Raw genomic sequence first — 21,157 nt, 5'->3', positions numbered from 1 at the left:
AAAGATTGTAATGCTTAATATATTGCTTGAGCTTAGATGACAGCACCCTTTTGTCCTGGAATATTTGTTAACTTCTAAACTAGTTCTTAACTGATTCACCTCTTACTAGGTGCTCCTTACTCATGACAAAACTTGTTTGAAAAACAACAGCAAAAAGTTCAGTAAACTAGCCATTAAGTCCTTAACATCTTCAGAATCTGTTAGGCTGACAGCCAATTAATGTCAGTTTTCAAAGGGGCTTATTGTAGTAAACAGCCTCTTAATTTGCTGAGAGAGAGAGAGAGAGAGAGAGAGAGAGAGAGAGAGAGAGAGAGAGAGAGAGAGAGAGAGAGAGAGATTTGTATGCGATAAAAGGAGATATGTAAGACCAAGATAAAGTCAAAATATTATGAGAGCCCTGGCTGGTCTGGCTCAGCTGGTTGAAGAGTCATCCTGTCCACCAAAATGTTTCAGTAGACTTCCCAAAGCACACACCCAGGTTTTGGGTCCCATCCCTGGTTGGAGTGGGTGTGGGAGGCAATCCATCAATGTTTCTCTCTCACATCGCTGTTTCTCTCTCTAAAAATCAATAAAACATGTACTGTGAAATTCTTAGGAAGACTCTGGAATATGTCAACAGGACACTATTTAAGACCGGAGACTTGTTGAACTGTCCATAGAGGAAAGAGGCTCCATTACTTCACTTCTAAAATAATAATAGTTTTAAAAATGACTTCATTTGAATTAAGTAATTAAAAGTGGAAAAAAAGGTATAATCTCATTAATTATGTTTCCTCTTATCTGCTGGATTCAGCTTGCAGATAAGGTTTTATTTGATCTATAGTTATTTTAATTAGTTGTTAAAATCTAAAAAATAATCAAGAGTATACAAGTCTAGATATATTTGTCTTTAAAATTTCTTGAAGCTGAGGACCTGAATTATTTCAAAAAAATCAGCTAAAATATAGTTGTTGTTTCCCCTTTTGGATGAGAGCAGTGCCAGCCAGCTTTGACACATTTCTCCCACTTGGGGTTACCCCACAGCTAATTTATTTCACTCCTTAACAAGGTGTGCTTGGTTCTCTGTAGGATTGTGAGTTTATAACTTCATTATTAGCAGTAAATTGTATTAGTAAGAGATCAATTTATGAAACAAAACCATGAATTTGAACCTCTGTAAAGCTGTTTCATTATCTGCCAAGTGGAGGTATGGTAACAGCACTACCACACAAGATATGATAAATAAGTCAGTGAATAAATAAGAAATAAACACAATGACAAGAATGTTACCTGAACTGAGTAATATTCAATAAATATTGTAGAGTTATTAACAACTGTAGCAGAATGTTTACCATATTAGAACTGTTCACATATCTGAGATGAGCAAGATCGTTAGTTTGTGTAGATAACTCAAATATATATCCCATGGCTCTTCACAATATAGGGAAAAATTGATGGACCTCTTAGGTGAGCTGCAGTTCATATATCCAGATAATGTTTTATTTCAATCCTAGATATATGAGATTTTGATGCTTAGGGGAAGACATATCACCAATACATATTTTTTACATTTCAAAACTTTTTCTATGAATCCAACCTCTTTAAAAACTTTGTGCAGTATTCAATTTTATTTTTGTTTTCTAAGCTTGTGTTTGACTATTGAAGAAATTAGTTTCTGGACTCTATAGCTCAAAGTAATATAGCACTTTCAGACTTAGTTCATAGAACCCCTGGCTATGTTACTGTTTCAAGACAGAAAAAGCTTACCTTCAGCTCTGTCAACATTGCTGAAAAAGCACTGGTTTTGCTCTGGTTTTAATAGTAATAAACAGATTTTTATTGAACATGTCAAAAAAAAGCACTTTGGAAAGTCACTTAACCCTTGTTCTCTGAAAAATTGTTTTTAGAATGCTATTATATAAAAAATAATGTAATGGGCATGGCTTTTCTGGGAATACATACACCTTTTAAACTTTAAGACATATAGAACTTGCACTGAAATTAAAGTGGTTTCAAAATCTATGTTTTGGTCACATGAAAGCATTTGTTTCACTATATAAGATGTTTCATATGTATAAATATTCAGAAATAAGGCTAGCAAGGCAATCTCAAGTGGCACCACTCTTATCCCTGAGAAAGAAGGCTGGTGACTGAGAGCAGCAAAAGCAGAAAGTTGGGAGTATAAGACAATCCATAGGGATCCAAATGGAGCCAAACTTCTCCCTCACTTTTGTAGGTGGGGCAGGATTTTGCCATCCCAAAATATGCTCCTTTGGCATGAGGATTATTTTAGGCTGGTTATTTTTTAAAAACACAATGTTCATTAAGAGCTTTTTACCTCCCCCAAAATTGCCTAAAATAATTAAGATAGAGGACCTATTCCAGGAAGGGAGCTATCACCGGAGATGTAACTATGTTACAAAGACTATGAGCTGGGTGTGGTGGACCAGGGGAGGTAAGCAAGCCCTGCTTGTTCAGAGTCCTGTCTGTGTCCATTTGTCCCTGGATGGCATAGCAAACATTTGTTTATCACATATGTGCTTTTCCACCTGGCCAGTGTGGTTCAGTGGTTGAACATCGACCTATGAACCAGGAGGTCAAGTTCCATTCCACGTCAGGGCACATGCCTGGGTTGTGGGCCCGATCCCCAGTGGGAGGTGTGCAGGAGAATCAATGATTCTCTCCCATCAATGATGTTTCTATATCTTGTCCCTCTCTCTCCCTTAAAAAAGTTAAAAACATGCATTTTTCCATCTCCATGTGAACTGCCTTCCTTCCCTTTGAAGTCCCAGACCCTTATCCGCTTCTTAACTCTGGATGGCATACCAACCACAAGCCCGCTTGTCCATAGACCTTCACATTCATGTGGATCCCTATACATACAAAATTAAATTTGCTTTCTTCTCCAGTGAACGTCTTATGTTAATTTATTAGATCATCCAAAGACTATAGAAGGGTAAAAAGAAAATTTTCCCTCACCTACAAGTCCAAAATTAAAAGTCGCTTGAACACAAAGTTGATTTTTAAGTTGGTATTCCATTACTTTATTTTCTTTTTAATATAGCTCATGATTTGGTACCTTATCTTGCTTTATTTAAAAACAAGATATTTTAAAAGCTCAATCTCATATTTGTAAAGCTGACAAAATTTCAAAGCCCTATTATCTTCCAACAAAAATTTCTAAGAATTACATACTTCTTTCATTGAGACACCTTATGCTAGCTTAAACATTAGTTAGTAAAAGAAAACCAATATTAAAGAATATTCCACTTTAGTTTCAGGCTTCTAGGTTGCTCATAAGAACCAGTGATCTAAGAATAATACCTAGGTTCTTAAGACTAGATGTGTTTTAATACTATTTTAAAAATTTTTATTCACACAAACATTAATATACATATTTTTAAATAAAATAAAGTTGTAAAATATATTTAATACAAAAGAAAGAGTATCTAAAAGTAATTTTATTATTTTATAAAAACAAAATTCTTTTGTGAATTGTGATATTGGCAAGGCAAAATGATTTTTTTATTTGCTTTAACATTATATCTGTTGAATCAATAGATACTGTCACTGATTTTATTACTTTTTAAATGTGTTCAACCACATTTATAGGATTTTTGGATAATTTTTTTTTATTTCCTAATATTCTACTTTATGGTATTTATAACAAAAGTTAAAAGATAAGTAGATTAGCAAAGATTTCTATTCATATCTTGGAAGACTCAGTAGATAATGAGATAGCATTGAAAGCTTTCTGTGTGGTGTTTCAAATTATGGAGATAAAAGTAAACTGTAGTTATATCACTAGGGTAATTTTATGCTTTATATAATTTCTATCATAGAAAATTTTACTACCTATCTTTTAAAGATAATGGAAAAAATTATAACTGAAAGATTGTGTTTAAGTTTTATTTGATTAGGCATAATTAGAATTGCATTCATTTTATGATTGTATTGAAACAATTGACTTATTTGAAGACAAGATGGATAGAAATTGTATAACCTTTGCTTATGATTTTAATTGATTATATTGTGATTACAATTAAATTAAACAAATTCTTATCATCTATACAAATAAAAGGGTAATATGCTAATTAGACCAGATGTCTTCTGGACATCCTTCCAGATGTCCTTCCGGACAAAGCCACGGTGGTGGGGGCTGAGGCAGAGGCAGTTAGGGGTGATCAGGCCGTCAGGGGAGAGAAGTTAGGGGCAATCAAGCAGGCAGGCAGAGAGGTTAGGGGTAATCAGGCAGGCAGGCAGAGAGGTTAGGGGTAATCAGGCAGGCAGGCAGAGTGGTTAGGGGCAATCAGGCAGGCAGGCAGGTGAGCCATTAGAGCCATTGGTCCCGGACCGTGAGACAGTGCAAGCCAGGCTGAGGGGTCCCGGATTGGAGACAGTGCAAGCCAGGCTGAGGGAGCCCTCCCCCCCTCAGTGCATGAATTTTGTGCACCAGGCCTCTAGTTAGAACATAAAGCATTACTGTTTTCTCTACATATGCATAACTAAGTGAAGTTTGCTTTTTCGAATTGGTAAGTCACACATTTTCAATACCCAGTTGGAAGTAAAGTATAGTGCTACCAAATGCTTATTATATCAGCTTGAAAAAAAGGACAAATGTTAATTTTTTTATATATAAAAAGAAAAGTAATCAATTAAAATATTATCAGGGGATATTGAGTTTCCTGACTATCCCACAGCAAGCTAGTGTTAATATTTAAGTAAGCACTATCAAAGGAATTGTATTTTCTTCCCACGATATCCATGTCACTCAATGTCCCTTAGAACTTCTTATATCAGAACTATAGATACAGGGGTGGGTTGGGGAGAACCTCCAATAACTAGGAAATTCATTTAAATAAGCTATAGACTGATACATGGTATAATTTTAATATCATCCAGATGAAAAGATGTTTATAAATGTTAAATCTAGGTCAGATATTTGGCATGCCTAAACAATAGAATGCTACCAAGTTTGAAGACAGCTATCTTGTGAATCAGAACTCTATAACCTGCCCCTCATATGTAAAGATATCAGGAGTAATTATCACAGACAAAGACATTTAAAATCATGCCACCATATACAATTATTGAAAAAATATTCGTGAATAGATATACCACCATAACAAGAGATATATAAAAATTCAGAGGTTTGGAATAGAAAAGCTGTTAAATAAAAACTATATAAAACTGTTAAAGAGAGAGATAAATCTAAGCAATAGTAATAAACCTGGAATCTAAATAATAAATTCTTCATTTACATTTTATTTTAATAATTAGACATTTAAAATCTAATTATTAAAAATGTAAACTATCAAATTAAAACAACAAAAATATATTTGTAAGCCCTAATAAATGAAATAGAAGAGCATTCTTTTTTTAAATATGTTTTTATTGATTTCAGAGAGGAAAGGAGAGGGAGAGAGAGATAGAAACATCAATGATGAGAGAGAATCATTGATAGGCTGCCTCCTGCACGCCCCCTACTGGGGATCAAGCCCACAACCCAGGTGTGTGCCCTTGCCTGGAATCGAACCTGGGACCCTTCAGTCCGCAGGCCAATGCTCTATCCACTCAGCCAAACCATCTAGGGCAGAATAGCATTCTTTTAAGAGATAAAACAAAATGTTGCAAATAAGAATATAAACAAAAAACCCTAAAAGCATGAAAGATGACAGAAGAGCATATACAAAGGCTTCGAAAGGAAAGCAAAATCTCACAGATAATTTTACATCTTTACAAGAGATGAACTCAAAATATAAGGACACATGAAGGTTAAAAATAAAAGAGATGAACCAAGGTTTACAAAATAAAGGAAATAGGTATAGTTGTGTTACTTTAGGTAAATAAGAATTAAATATCATTTTAATTAAAAATTTAAAGGTGGAAGAAGATTTCTTTTTAAAATAATGCAAAAAGTTAAAACTATGGCCTTAATTGGCTTGGCTCAGTGGATAGAGTGTTGGCCTGCAGACTGAAGGATCCCGGGTTTGATTCCAGTAAGAGCACATGCCTGGTTGCTGGCTCAGTCTCCAGTAGGGGGCGTGCAGGAGGCAGCTGATCAATGATTCTCTCTCATCATTGATGTTTCTATCTCTCTCTCTCTATCCCTTCCTCTCTGAAATCAATAAAACTATATAAAAAAACAACAACTATAGAATATTAATCTTGATGTATTTTCATTCTTTTCTACACTGCTACACCCTTTCCGAATCTTTCAAAGACTTTCCAAGGAATCAAGGAAAAATCAAATTGTTATAGCAGGAATGAAAAAAGTAAGAAAATGTTTTCAGCTTAAAAAAATCTCCATACCATCTTCAAGTTTCCAAGTTAGCCAACACACTACATATATTAGTACATTTGGAGATTTTCATAAAAAGATACAATTAGTCTGTTGAGTCCAAAATAGGCATCTTTACTCAAAATAAATAGGCAGTGAGTAAGCTGAATCTATCCTATTGATCACTGGATTACAGATACCATAGCCAAAACCTTTATATTCAAGTGATTTCATGGTCTGATTATTATGCAATAAAACTAAAATGAAAGCACTATTCATATATAAAATATAAAAAAAATCAAAAACACACAAAAAATTAATTGGGATAAAAACACATAACATGGATGATTCAATTTAGTGTAGTGTATATTGAACTTGTACAAACTAATAAGGACTCTAAAACCCCAATAGGAAAACAAAGATAAAGAGAAGCATCAACAAATCAAACAAAAGTTCTGGCAAGGACATGGGAGAAAAGGGAACCCCTGTGCACTGCTGGTGGGAATGCAGACTGGTGCAGCCACAATGGAAAACAGTATGAAGTTTCCTCAAAAAATTAAAAATGGGACTCCCATTTGACCCAGTGATCCCACTTTTAGGAATTTATCCTAAGAAACCCAACACACCAATAAGAAAGAATACATGTACCCCTATGTTCATAGCAATGCAATTTGCCGGAAGCCGGTCCATCCTTGCTGCTTGACACAGTCGCTGCAGGATAGAAACATCTGCACAGCATATGTTTCAAGGGACTGTTCTTAATATGTTTGCTCCCCTTAGCTCTGTGTGTTTTAACCAAGGTCACCTCTCAGAGAAAGGTTGTTTCCCCAGGTAGGGTATTTTTCCCTGAAGTTAGGGAGGGGATGAAACTCCTTAACTAAGTGCCAGGCGGGTAGTTAATCACTTTAACTACAAACAATCATGCTTAAGCTACATAATCTTTACTCCATGGAATGGAGATAAGAAATGCCCTAACCTTTGTAATAGAAATTGACAGGATTAAAATCAACTGGTATAAATATGGATGTAACAAGACAATAAAAAGCAGAACCTCTCTGGAGATCCAGACCAGAACTTGGCTGGAGATCCTGGCTAGGCTGCTGATCAACTGAACACTGTCTCCGTGTCCTTCCTTCTTCGCCGACTCCGTCTACACCTTTGGGAACCCCTGGACCTGCTGGGGTTGGACCCCGGCAGCAATTTACAAAATTTACAATGGCTAAGATCTAGAAACAACCCAAGTGCCATCAGCAGATGAGTAGATACGAAAGCTCTGGTATATTTACACAATGGAATACTATGTGGCTATAAAAAAGAAAGAACTCTATTCATTTGCAACAGCATGAATGGACCAGGAGAGTATTATGCTAAGGAAAAAAAATTAATCAGGATTTTTTTTTTTATCATATGAGCTTACTTAAATGTGGAATCTAATGAACAAAATAAACTGATGAACAAAATAGATCCAAAGATATAGACGCATGGAATACACTGATGAATTTCAGAGGGAAGGTGGGGGTGGGGGGGGGACTTATATGCATACTAGAGGCCCAGTGCATGAAATTCATGCATGGGTCAGGTCCCTAGCCCTGGCCAATGATCAGGGCTGATTGGATTCCCCACCTCCCTGCCTCCTCCTTCCCTCGCCACACATGCACTGCCACCACATGGTTCCCCCTGCCTCTCAACCTCCCCACCTCCTCCTTTCCTCGCTCCCTCTGTGCCCTGCCACCGCCTCCACTGGTCATCAGCCATGTTCCGCACCACCCCCTGGTGGTCAGTGAACATCATAGCGAGCAATTGAACTCCTGGTCTCATGGTCGAACTCCCGAGGGGACACTTTGCATATTAGCCTTTTATATATATAGATATGCATAGCCCATGGACACAGACAATAGTCTGGTAAAGGCCTGGGAAGGGCAGGTGCAAGGTGGAAGAGGTCAATGGGAAAAACAAACAGACAAACAAAGGGGACATCTGTAATACTTTCAACAATAAAGGTAAATTAAAAAAAGAAAAAGAAGAAGAGAAAAAAAGAAGAGCAGTCCAGCCAGTGTGGTTCAGTGGTTGAATGTGGACCTATGAACCAGGAGGTCACAGTTGGATTCCTGGTCAGGGCACACGCCCATGTTGCCGGCTTGATCCCCACTGGGGTTCATGCAGGAGGTAGCTGATCAATGACAAGTACAGTCATCCTTCTTATTCCCAAATTTCATATTTGTGAATGTATTTACTTGCTAAAATTAATTTGTAATCCAAAATCGATACTCAGTTTCTCTTGTTGTTGTTTGTTATTTGTTTGTTTTACATTCCTTCATGGATGTGCTCAGAGTGGCAACAACTTGATTACCTTCCCATTTGAGGTCGAACAAGACAATGCTCTAATTTCTTATTTCCACTCTCACACTTTTTACACATTTTCTTTTCATAGGCTTTTTAGTGCTACATTTTTCTCATTTTTGTGCTTTTTGTTGGTGATTTATTTCACTGTCTAAAATGGCCCCCAAGTGTAATGCGGAAGTGCTGTCTAGTGTGTTCCTAAACCCAAGAATGCTGCAGAGTGCCTTAGGGAAAAAATGTGTGTGTTAAATAAGTTTTGTTCAGGCATGAGTCATAGCACTATTGGCCATGAGTTCCATGTTAATGAATCATCAATTTATGTTTAATAAGGCATGTTTATACCGAAGCACACATAAAATAAAGTTATGTATTGATTGGTTGATGTAAACGTTGTGACCAGAGGCTCTCAAGAACACAACCCTGTATTTCCCCTAGGAGCAATGGTTTGGTATTGGCTAATTCAGTTTTACTGCAACTTTTCAGAATATAACTACCATGAATAATGAAAATCAACTGTATTTGAAAAACAAAAGCTCTGATTAATAGTCAGGGAACAAAGGATTAAATACTATAAAGCAGCATTTTTTAAAACTTTTTAGAATTGAAAAGATCTTCATAAAAAAAGTGCATTAGTATTTAGCAGAGTGTTGTTAAATCAAATCTGTAATGCAAGTATAGTCTGCTACCACCTTTTGAAAAAGCTAATTGACAATACACCTAAACAACCTTAACTTGCTCATACCTTTTGACTCTGCGATTCTTTAGGAATTGGTACTGATACTATGGAAATGGTACTGAAACTAAAGCTCTGTGGACAAAGCTTCCCTTTATAATGTTGTTAATTACAGCGTTATTCCTAAAAGAGACAGGCATATAACACTAAATTGCTAATTTTCTCCATCCTGTATTTACATGAAAGCACAAGACTGGTCTTTTCAGAAACAGTAAAGAAGAAATTGCTGGCAAGGAAAAAAAATCTCTACCAAAGAGAATGGTGAACTAAAGAGATTTATAGCTTTCAGAGCAACTAACAGCTCAGTTTCAAAAAAGAAAAAAAATACCATGTTTGTTTTTCAAATAAAGATCCACTAAAAGCTTTCTTGAACAACGGACAAAAATGAAGGTGACTTTTTTTTTTTTAAACAATAACTTTCATGGAGTATTTGACTAACACAATGCTGAATAAAGATTCTTTTAAATAGCAATTGAGCCCTGGCCAGTGTGGCTCAGTTGGTTGTGTGTCTTTCCATGCACCAAAAGGCTGTGGGTTCAATTCTTAGTAGAGGGGCGTGCAGGAGGCAGCCAATCAATGTTTCCCTCACATCAATATTTCTCACTCTCTAAGAATAAGTTAAAATATGTAATAAATAAATAACAATTGATTAGTTTGGTCTCCTTAAGAACAATTTCAGTTATTTTTATTAACATTTGAATTGCTGCATTTAACTCTATATAATGTTTGCAGTTCAAGGCTCTCTGTCTCTTTCTCTCTTTTTAAGTTCTAATTATTTGGATGAGTTCCTTCTACCAGGAAAGACCAACATGGCTACCTCATCTCTAGGAATAGATGCTAAGATGATAGGAAAGATTATGTTTAAAATGCAAATGTTTTACCCTTAAATTCATAGCAGACAAAATTATTTCATATTTTAATGTTCATTTGTACTAATTTAAGACAAGAGAAGTTATTGGATTTTCCCCGTTAGAAAGCTGTCTTTTTTACACATGACTAGCAGTCACTACTATGATATCCAGATACAGAGACAATAATATAAACACAACTAAGTTTAGCTGTTAGAAATACATGCAATTTAAAGCAATAATGTATATCCCCTGAGATACTAAAGTGTAGTTATTTAACACATGATACCGTCTATGGAGCTATCATAAAACATTAAAGAAAAATTATTTAAAAAAAAAACACTAAAACTACTGTCAAGAAAAACTGAAATTTAAGTAAACGCATGTGTATGTGTGTGTGTGTGTGTGTGTGCGCGTGCACGTACACACACATTTCAAAAAGACAGACATATTAATGCCAATAAAATGCTCTATCTCTAAAAAGGGGGTGTTCTATATCTAGGCTTTAGTCTATTAAAATGGCACATTTGAAGGTAATTATCTCTAATAAATTTGTAGTAATGTATGTTCCTTCTTGAACTTGTATTACACACATGATGGAAAGTAAAATCAATGAGCAAAAATTTTATAGCAATCTCACATAGTTTGAAATAAAAGTATGGTATATTAATCAATAGCAATATTCTTTGCTTTTCATATTACTTTTCTCTTGGAAAAATCTGTGCATTTTTAGTCATATTTGCCTTGTGACTTGACTCCACTTTTTTCCATATCTCAGACTTTTCTTACTGAATAGGCCAAGAATAGGCTAAAGATCAGCAGATTTATCTTCTTGTCACTCAATTGTCATAGGAATGGACTAGAATGCAAGAAACCCAGATCAGACCCTTGGCTCTGTTGCTATTAATTTTCTGAGGTTGTGGGCTGGTTATTTAATCTCTCTTGGCCAAATGATTGGGTTCTCTATCTTTTTTTTTTAATCTTTATTATTGAAAGTATTACATAGATCCTCTTTTTTCCCCTATTACCTCTTCTAGCCTGCTGCTGTCCCCTGCCTCCAGGCACTCACCATCCCATTGTCTGTGTCACAGGTTATGCATATATGCATACACGTTCTTTGGTTGATCTCTTTCCACCCACCCTCCACTCCCTTCTCACTGAAGTTCAATAGTCCTTTCATGGGTTCTCTAGCAATTCCAAATATTCTGATTCTATGTCTCAGAGAATAGGATTCAGGACTAGCAATCTGATGAAGGTAGTGACTCACCAACTGGCATGAGAAATAATCGTTACATAAGAAATAATTTTTTCTCAAAGGCTTAAATCATCTTAGTACACATGTTCTCAAAACACAGACTATGTTTTTTTTTTTTTGGCTTTTAGTTTTCCTTTCCAGAGATCACTGGTTATCATTTTCTCATGAAATCTTTCAGAAAAGTTTTGTGTGTGTGTGTGTGTGTGTGTGTGTGTGTGTGTTTGTGTGTGTGTGTACATGTGAATAAAAACTGTTTCCCATGTGTAATGTGATTTATTGGATGTAACTCAAGACCAAGCCAGATTTAGAGTTTAGTAAAACCAAAATCAAATATATGATTCAGATGGGATTCAGGGTACACAACTCCAAAATATGGCCCTTTGGCCTACTGAGTGTCAGAGGCTGAAGTATATTGAGAAAATAGCAGAAGCAGGAAGATCACTCTGACCTTTGACACTCACCTTCCTTCCCTGAAACAGGTTATAAAATGTGAAAAGGTCTTCTCCATGTACTAAGAGTAAGAGAAACATTCTAATCACCAAGAAGAAAAAATTGGGGTGAGAAATCTATACAAACACACTTCGTTAAACTAAGCCTTATCTTCCTAGTTACTTCTTCATCCTGTACCGAGCCTAAATCCGTCTGTATTGCTAACTCCTCACAAATGCATTGTTGTTTAAAAGGTATAAAACTTCATGTTCAGGTCATTCCTTTGGATCTTCCATCTCTTGTGAAGGCTCCCATATACATGTTAAAATATAGTAAAAATCTGTGTGTGTTTTTTTCCTGTTAATCTGTATTTGTCAGTTTAGTTTCCAGATCCAGTCAGAGGCCCTACAAAACTTAAGGAAACTTTTTCTTCTCCCAAATATATCTGCCTAGTAAGGCACATGTACTCAAAACTTATTTATTCCTTGTTGTAACATTACCTTACCTTATGATCTGTCTAGGATATTTACTCTACTCCCTATCCCTCATCCAAGATGGTGATCAGACCAAACTCCTTCAGTTCACTGACTTATAGTTCTATCTTCTCTAAATAATTCATATGGTTCCCTTTTCTAAAATATCTCCCTTACTTTTGTCTTTCCTACCAACTTCTACTTATTGTTCAATACTCAGCTCAGATGATTGCTTCTATGAAGTTTGACAGACTTCTATGACTTAATTAGGCACATGTCTCCTGAAACTCTTATCCCACTGCTATTTTTTTTTTTGGGGGGGGGGGTCTCTGCCTCTCCCAATAGACAGTGACTCTGAATAAGAGGCAATAGAACCTGGGTGATCTGTGTCTTTGCATCCCTAATTCCAAGATCCAGGACATCATATGAAGGGCTTACATTATTTTCTTCCATTAATAAAGAAGTCATTGATAGCATCCTTTACATTGTTATATTTTACTCATTTTTCTTTTTCTTTTTCATTTCAGGCAGGGTGTAGTGTTGTACATGCTAGAGACCATCTTTATACAAGGCATGTCTACATCTATACCATATAGTTAAGAATATAAACACGAGTAGCCTTTTGTGAGAACCCTAATCAGAGTATGACAGATGTTCAAGGCCAATTTGAGCAAGGACACAGCAATCTTACTGTATACATTGCACAGACATACCTTTCTATAACCCAAATATTGATGTCACTATATGGCAAGAGACCTCTTTTGTCTAAATTGGTATAAAGATGTGTTACTGACCAGCTGGTGCGAGGCTGCTTGGTATGGCTCCTGTGTTTGCTACTGTATTAGCAAGGGCTGCTTTGTGTGACTACTTTGTGAGGCTATTTTGAACTGTTTTGTCTAATGGCTACTTGGTAGCAATGGCTAGTTGGTCTGTAGTAAAGACTCTCCTATACGCCTACGACTTCCCATGTCTTCTTCATCCACTACCCAGCATCCATGGAGGTCCAGCTCCTGGCAGGGGAACTAAGGCCCCATAGTTGGTGTATTCGAGCAGGATCAAGGAGTAAGTACTCCAACGCCTTTGCACAAAAGTTAGGTGTTTGCAACAAAAATAGCCCATTTAATTAAATGAACTATTCCAATCTTCCTAATGAAACTGCACTTGTAGCTCTTGTTATCTAAAGCCTTTCAGTTTATTTTGACATTTATTTTCAATATATATGTTTAGCAACTGAATTAATGGAGTCTATAAATTAATCTAGCAACTAAATTATAATTGGAAATACTCATTGTTTTCACTAAAGTCATTTTGTAATAGCTACTTAATGAACCAGGTACTCTTCTAGGAACTAGGTATATAGCTGTGAATACAACAGACCAAAAACTACCCCTTTAGAGCTTACATGCTACTCAGGTGGATGGAGTCACAAAATAAACAAAGTAAATAAGTAAAATACTTAGAATCTTACATGCGGATAATGCTATGGAGAAGCATATAGCAGAAAAAAATGGGTTGAGGAACACTGGGAGAGGGATTCCATTTTCAGTTGGGTAGTCAAGGAAGGCTGTGCAAACAAACAAATACTGTGGAAGTAAGGCACTGTGCCATGTAACAACTACGGAAGAAGCATTCTAGTTAAAGAGAATAGCAAGGCCCTTAGGCAAATACATACACTTTATGTTCAGGGGCAGCAACATGGCCATGGGAGCTCTGGAGTGGAGTGAGGATGGGGAGAGCTGTGAGTGATGAGGCCAGAGATATAGAGGGCAGGGTTATATAAGGACTGTCGCTATTGAGAATATTTTGCCTTTTACTTTGAGGGGTATGCGAATTCATTGGCAAGTTCAGAGCAGAGAAGTGCTGTATTCTAAGGTATATGAATGCTGTGTGAGAAACAGACAGGACAAAACCAAGAAACAAGAGAAGATATTTAAGAGACGGCACATGCCATAGGTTGGATCCTGAAATTGGTGGAAAGATTTGGAAGTTTACAGGAGATAACTCTACATTTTTAGTGCTATCATTCTCCCCTGATAGATGAAATAGATAAATGAGTGGTGGAATAGACATAATGGGAACATTACATTTCTATTCTCAATGTATCTGGTGTCTGAGAAGAAAGAAATGCAAATACACATATGAAATAAAAGTATAGTGAAGGGAATGATATGGATAAGAACTGATGTGATCTTTAGGAATAACCACAAATATGGCTAACATTCCTCAGTTATTGAGCATCTCTTGACTATGGTTTCAAGTTATTATACAAATATACTTAGCTATTAGTGTTTTAATAGAGATATACCTTCCTTCAAGTATACAAAAAAGAAAGTTTTCACAGAATAGTTGGACCTAGAGTACTTAAACTTTGCATAATAAACAGAATTCTGAAAAGCAGAGAGAGGGTCGAGTGAATGCTGATGGACATTCCAAATGTGAGTGTATAGGGGGTTTGTTCTACAAGGAGCTCTTTATAGCAGAGAGACAGAATTCTGACAGATGAGTGACAAGAGAAAATCTGAAAAACAAGCATCTTAATCAGTTTGGGCTATAATAAACAAAAATAATATAGACTGGGTGTCTTAAACAACAAACATTTATTTTTTCACAGTTCTGTAGGCTGGGAATTCCAAGATATAGGAGTCAGCAGATTCAGTGTTCTGGTGAGAATCCACTTTCTGGTTCATAGACGGCCATTTTATTGTGTTCTCACACAGTGAAACAGAGACCTTTGGATTCTTCATCCCAATATAAAAGCACCAATGCTGTCATAGGGGCTCTACCTCCATGACCTCATTTAAATCTAATTCCTCCTAAAGGTCCCATCTCTAAATATCACATTGGAAATTTGGTTTCAACATATGAATTTTGAGGGGATACAAACACTGATTCCATAGCAACAAGGTGGGATACAGTCTGGGGAAAGCCAAAACTAACCTTATGGGTCATCAGTACTTTATCTAAGCAATGTAATGCCAACTGAAAGTGTCTACCTAGGATGACTTCTAGTAGAAGTATGGAGAGTGAGTTGGAGATGAGTTCAGGAAAAATAAATAAATCAATAAAAAATAAAACAACAGAAAAACTGGAGGTCTAGAGCTCATTTGAGAGAATATTACCTTAGTTCATGTCATATGGAGCAAGAAAAAAATTGGGGTTTTAATAAGACCTAATTAAATGGGTTAATTGCCAAAACCGGTTTGGCTCAGTGGATAGAGCGTCAACCTGCGGACTGAAAGGTCCCAGGTTCGATTCCGGTCAAGGGCATGTACTTAGGTTGCGGACACATCCCCAGTAGGAGATGTGCAGGAGGCAGCTGGTCGATGTTTCTCTCTCATCAATGTTTCTAACATCTCTCTATCTCTCTCCCTTCCTCTCTGTAAAAAATCAATAAAATATATTTAAATAAATAAATAAATAAATGGGTTAATTGATAACCTTTCTACATTCTGAAATAATATAAAAGTATTCTGAAAGAGAATGATTAAATAGAATCTTATGTATTCTCTATGTATTGCCTGTATTAGGGTACTAATATTAATAATTCTGATGATGGCACCAAAATGTAAATTTATTCTAAATGAAAGTAATGGAGAATTTTCTTTTTTTTTTCTCATGAAACATGGGTAAGTACTAGTTTTGAAAATAGTAAGAGTCTTATTGACAATGTGATATTAAATGTGATATTCATTTTTAATCCCCAAATCATTTATATACTTCTGTCCTATGGTAATAATTTGTTATTGATATAATTAAAAATATAACAATTAAAGCAATATAAATATTCAATGAAATCCCTATTAAAATGACAATGGCATTCTTCTCAGATTTAGAACAATTAATCCTAAAATTTTCATGAAACCAAAATAACCTGGAATAGCCAAAGAAATTTTGAAAAAGAACGAAGTGTGAGTTATCACTCTCCCACTATCAATCAATATTATAAAGCTATAATAATCAAACAGTATGGCACAGCATAAAAAGTGATGTATAGGAATCAATGGAATAAAATACAGGGCCATAAATAAGTACTCACTTAGATGATTAATTAATCTACACCCAAGGAGGCAAGGATATACAATGGGGTAAAGACAGTCTCTGCAATAACTGGTACTAGGACACTGGACAGATATATGCAAAACATTTTTTTTACATCATATGCAAAAGCAGACTCAAAATGGATTAAGGACTTAAATATAAGACTTGAAACCATAAAACTTCCAGAAGAAAACATAGGCAGTAAAATCTATGACATCACTTTTATCAATATCTTTTTGGATGTGTTCCCACAGCAAGGGAACAAAAGAAAAAAATAACAAATAGAACTATGTAAAACTAACAATATTTCAAAGCAAAGGAAACAATCAACAAAATGAGAAGACAACTTACTAAGTGGGAGAAGGTATTCTACAGAATACATAAGGAACTCATATACCTTAACACTAAAATAACAATTAATCCCATTGAAAAATGGGCAGAAGACCTGCATAAACATTTCTCCAAAGAGAACACACAGATAGTCAGCAAACATAAAAAGTGTGCAAAAGTAGGTTTACAGTTGTTTATATGGAAAATACAATCCTATCTAATAATAGACAAGCATGGTAATTGACTGTAGCTTCGCTATGCCTCCCATTGGCTAATCAGCATGATATGCAAATTAACCACCAACAAAGATGGCGGCTAATTTGCATATGTAGGTGCAAAGCGGCAGAGTGAAGACTGAAGGTGGCTCCAGCTGGACCAGCGGAGAAGACTGAAGCCAGCTCCGGCTGGAGCAAAGGCCTGGGTCCCAGGTGCTGGAGGAAAACCGGTGCGGGCAGCCAGGGGAAGGGAAAGCCTATTGCATGAATCTCTTCATGCAACAGGCCTCTCGTCTATATAATAAAAGCCTAAGCGACCATTATGGTGGAATGACCAGAATGACCAGTCACTATGATGGATGCGCACTGACCACCAGGGGGCAGACGCTCAATGCAGGAACTGCTCCCTGGTGGTCAGTGCACTCCCACAGGGGGAGCACTGCTCAGCCAGAAGCCAGGTTCACGGCTGGCAAGCACACTGGTGGTGGTGAGAGCTTCTCCCTCCTCCGCAGCAGCGCTAAAGAGCGGCAAGCCAAGCAGTAAGAAGCAAGGGATCAGGGATTGCAAGAGGGATGTCCAACTGCTGGGGAATTGGGCCTAAGCTGGCAATTGGATAGCCCCTGAAGGATCCTGGACTGTGAGAGGGCACAGGACAGGCTGAGAGACCCTGCTGCCCCAGTGCACGAATTTCATGCACCAGGCCTCTAGTAATTAATAATACAAGAATAAACTGTTTCACAAAATCACAACTATGAACCTACTTTTGCCAATCCCTGTATGAAAAATGCTCAACGTCACTAATCTTGGGGAAAATTCAAGGAGATATCAACTCACACCTGTCTGAATGGCTACTATCAATAAATCAACAAACAACAAGTGTTGGCAAGGATGTGGAGAAAAGCGAACAGTTGGTGGAACTGTAAATTAGTGCAGCCACTATAGAAAAGTTAAACTAAACCTTTAATTTAGTTTAAACCTAAAATTTAGACAATTTTTTGGATATTCCTCAAAAAATTAAACCAAAGCTGCCATATGATCCAGCATCTTCACTTCTATATATTTATCTGAAGAAAACAAAAACACTGATTTGAAAGATATATGCACCCCTATATTCATTGCAGCATTATTTATAATATTCAAATGACATCGAAGCAACTAGATGTCCATCAACATATGAAAAAATTAAAATGGTATATTATCTATCTATCTATCTATCTATCTATCTATCTATCTATCTATCTACCTATCTATCTAAAAGTCTAGGCGACCATCTGACCCTCCGACCATCCAACCCTCCGACCATTCGACTGGTTGCGATGATGCACACTGACCACTAGGGAGCAGATGCTCAATGCAGGAGTTGCCAAGCTGTGGTGACTTGGCAGCTGCAGTTCTCAGGTGACGCACCTGGAACCAGAGAGGAGGAAGCCTGATTCTGGGGTGCATCACCCAAAAACTGCCCTCTCACAATCTAAGAATCCTTGGGAGGAATGTCAGAGAGCCAGTTTTGGCCCAACCTCTGCAGGCCAAGCCAAGGGACCCCACTGGGGCATGAATCCATGCACCAGGCCTCTAGTTCAGCAATAAAAAAGAATGAAATCTTGCCATTTGTGATAACATGGATAGGCATAGAAGGGATTATGCTAAATGAAAGCAGACAGAAAAGACAAATAAATACTGTATAATTTCACTTATATGTGGAATTAAAAAAAGAATAAACAAAACAAAGTAGAAAGAGACATATAGATATAGAAAACAAGCTTTTGGTTATCAAAGGGGAATTAGGTGGAGGTGATGAGAGGTAAAAAAAACCAAAAACAACAACAACAAAACACAAAACATGGTAGAGAGAAAAAGAAAAGTAATAACAAACTTTCAGTTCCATTTATTTTATGCACACAAAACATAGCAATTATAAGAGAAAAATTCATCATTTTTATTAGAAATATAAATATTATATAAATTTATATATTTTATATAAAATACTATATAAATTTATCATGTATTAAAGTAGCAAAAATGAATTAAAGTGAGTTATTTCTTTGTATTTGCAAAGAACTTAAACAAATACTGTTATTTTTCTTTTTTTATAAAACATTTATGTTAACATTCATAGGCAATTTAGGTAAATATTGTGTGGAAGTTGAATTATCTTCATAATTGGTCTTATGCCCCTTCTAACAATAACATAATCCTCATCTTCCACTTAAACTTTAGATAAGGCATTTTTTTATGTATTACGGAGTTAGGTCCCTCAATGTAAATTAATAATTCAGTAGGCCCACCATCTCCCTGATAGCTCCTATAAAACTTCTACCAAATGCTAGGGGCTCCTGGGAAAGTAGTATATAAACAAGTATAATCTTTTTTACAATGAGTAAATTGAGGCCTGGAGAGTTTATGTGATTTCCTCAAGGTAACACAGGGTGGGATAGTACTGAGACCATGACAATGATTTTTTTACAATAAGTACGTATGTTCTAATATTCCAAGTTGATGAAAATCACTTTTTCAATGAAGAATGGCAATTTTATGTTACAGATGCACTCTGTTTCCACAAGATGACATTCCCATGTTCCTACCACACATTTTTCATACATTCTGATTTTCCTTTGATCTCATATTTTATGAGATCGTCTGCTTTCAACATTGCAATTCATTTTGGTGTTCCCTGACCACTTACATCACCTCATTAGTTCATATATAATATTAAGCCCTCCATTCATATTTCTCAGTTCCATATTTCCAAAAGATTGCATTAAAATTTTACTTAATCATTTTTCTAAATTATTAATAAAGATTACAAGCAAACCTAGAAATGACTTAAGCACCGTTTCACTTATTATTGACTTTTTCCAGCAGTCACTTCTATCTCCAAATCAATATAAATCGAAGTCATTTCATCTATTTTATGAATGGAAAGATAATGTGGTCTCTGTAAGATAACAATTACATACTTCTTTCCTTCACTTTTTTTTTTTTTTTTTTATAATTCAAAAGAAGCAGATTTTAGATGTTGGTCAAGTTTACTACTGCTCTGTAAGATAATTCTTCATATTTTATGTTACTTTGAGTTGGGTTTGTTTTAAAACACTTGCACTGTGGTCTTTAAAAAAATGTTTTTAAATCAAGTTGTATCAGATAAGGCAGCAATTTTCAACCAGTGTACCACAAGAATTTTAAAAACATGCAATACCTGACTACTTAGTAAGGGGCACTGACCTTTTCTCCTTTACATTGTCAAATTAAAAAAAAGAAATTGACAACAGCCAGCACAATAGCTATCCTGTGTGAATAAATTAAAATTTTACCTATTTTTTGTCAGACCGGCAAGAGATATATTTTTGGTATGCTACAGAATTTTAGTTATTGTTTTATGTGTGTCATGAGATGAAAGGGTTGAAAATCACCAGACTAAGGGGCAGATCATAAGCAGTTTTACTCTAACCAGTTTAATAGAAACTAGAAAGATATAAAGAAAGGAATAACACAAAAGTTGAAAGGCTTAAAAATATCACAGGTTGATATCATCACAACAGATTAACATATTAGACATTCTTCACTGCCTTTAAGGCTCCCCCACTCCCACAGAGATTTCTAACTGTAGACTTTAGTATTAAAGATGGAGTTGGGGGAAAGAATACACATTTAAAACATCTGAGTATTAGGATAAAAATGATTCCAAAACCATGAAATTGAAGAACAGTGCTATAGTGTGATTACAAATAAGTAAAATGGGTTTACACCTTCCAAACAATAGACATAATACATTTCTGTAGATGTCAGTATCAGAAATGCAACCAATTGTCTTCAAGATTAATTAAACTGAATTTATTTTGTTATATAATCCCACCAAATAAACAGACAAAACCATAAATAGCAACACAAATTACCCACCAGTGGTTCTCAAATTTACTAATTATTAAAAAGAAAATAAAAGAAGAAGTGTGTAGGTTGTTGTTCGACATATGGGTTCCCAGGCCATCTCTGGAAATGATAAGTTGGTAGTCTTGAGTAGTACAACAGTAGTGTCATTTTTAACCAAGTCCTCCAAAACAGGCAAGTATGAGAAACACTGGCTGGTGGTCAGTTACTGGCATGGGACATATTTTATGAGACAGGTTCTTTTTTTTCTAAATCTGAATTTGATTGTCCCTATGTTTTGAAGTAAAAATAAGAATTTGTTTTAAATTGCAAAAATAAGTTCAGACTTTTTTTGAATGTGTCTTTCATAAAA

At 35.9% G+C, this 21,157-nt stretch overlaps 1 protein-coding gene across 1 annotated transcript in view; it reads right to left on the bottom strand.

Moving 5' to 3' along the window:
* The window catches only part of LRP1B (LDL receptor related protein 1B), a 924,684-nt gene that overhangs the window by 802,888 nt on the left and 100,639 nt on the right, over positions 1 to 21,157 (bottom strand). The window lies entirely within an intron of this gene.

Source organism: Myotis daubentonii, chromosome 7 (genome assembly GCF_963259705.1).
Source record: "Myotis daubentonii chromosome 7, mMyoDau2.1, whole genome shotgun sequence".
Lineage (NCBI taxonomy): Eukaryota > Metazoa > Chordata > Mammalia > Chiroptera > Vespertilionidae > Myotis > Myotis daubentonii.
The sequence above is the reverse complement of the archived record's forward strand: the minus strand, read 5'-3'. Positions and strand labels throughout refer to the sequence as shown.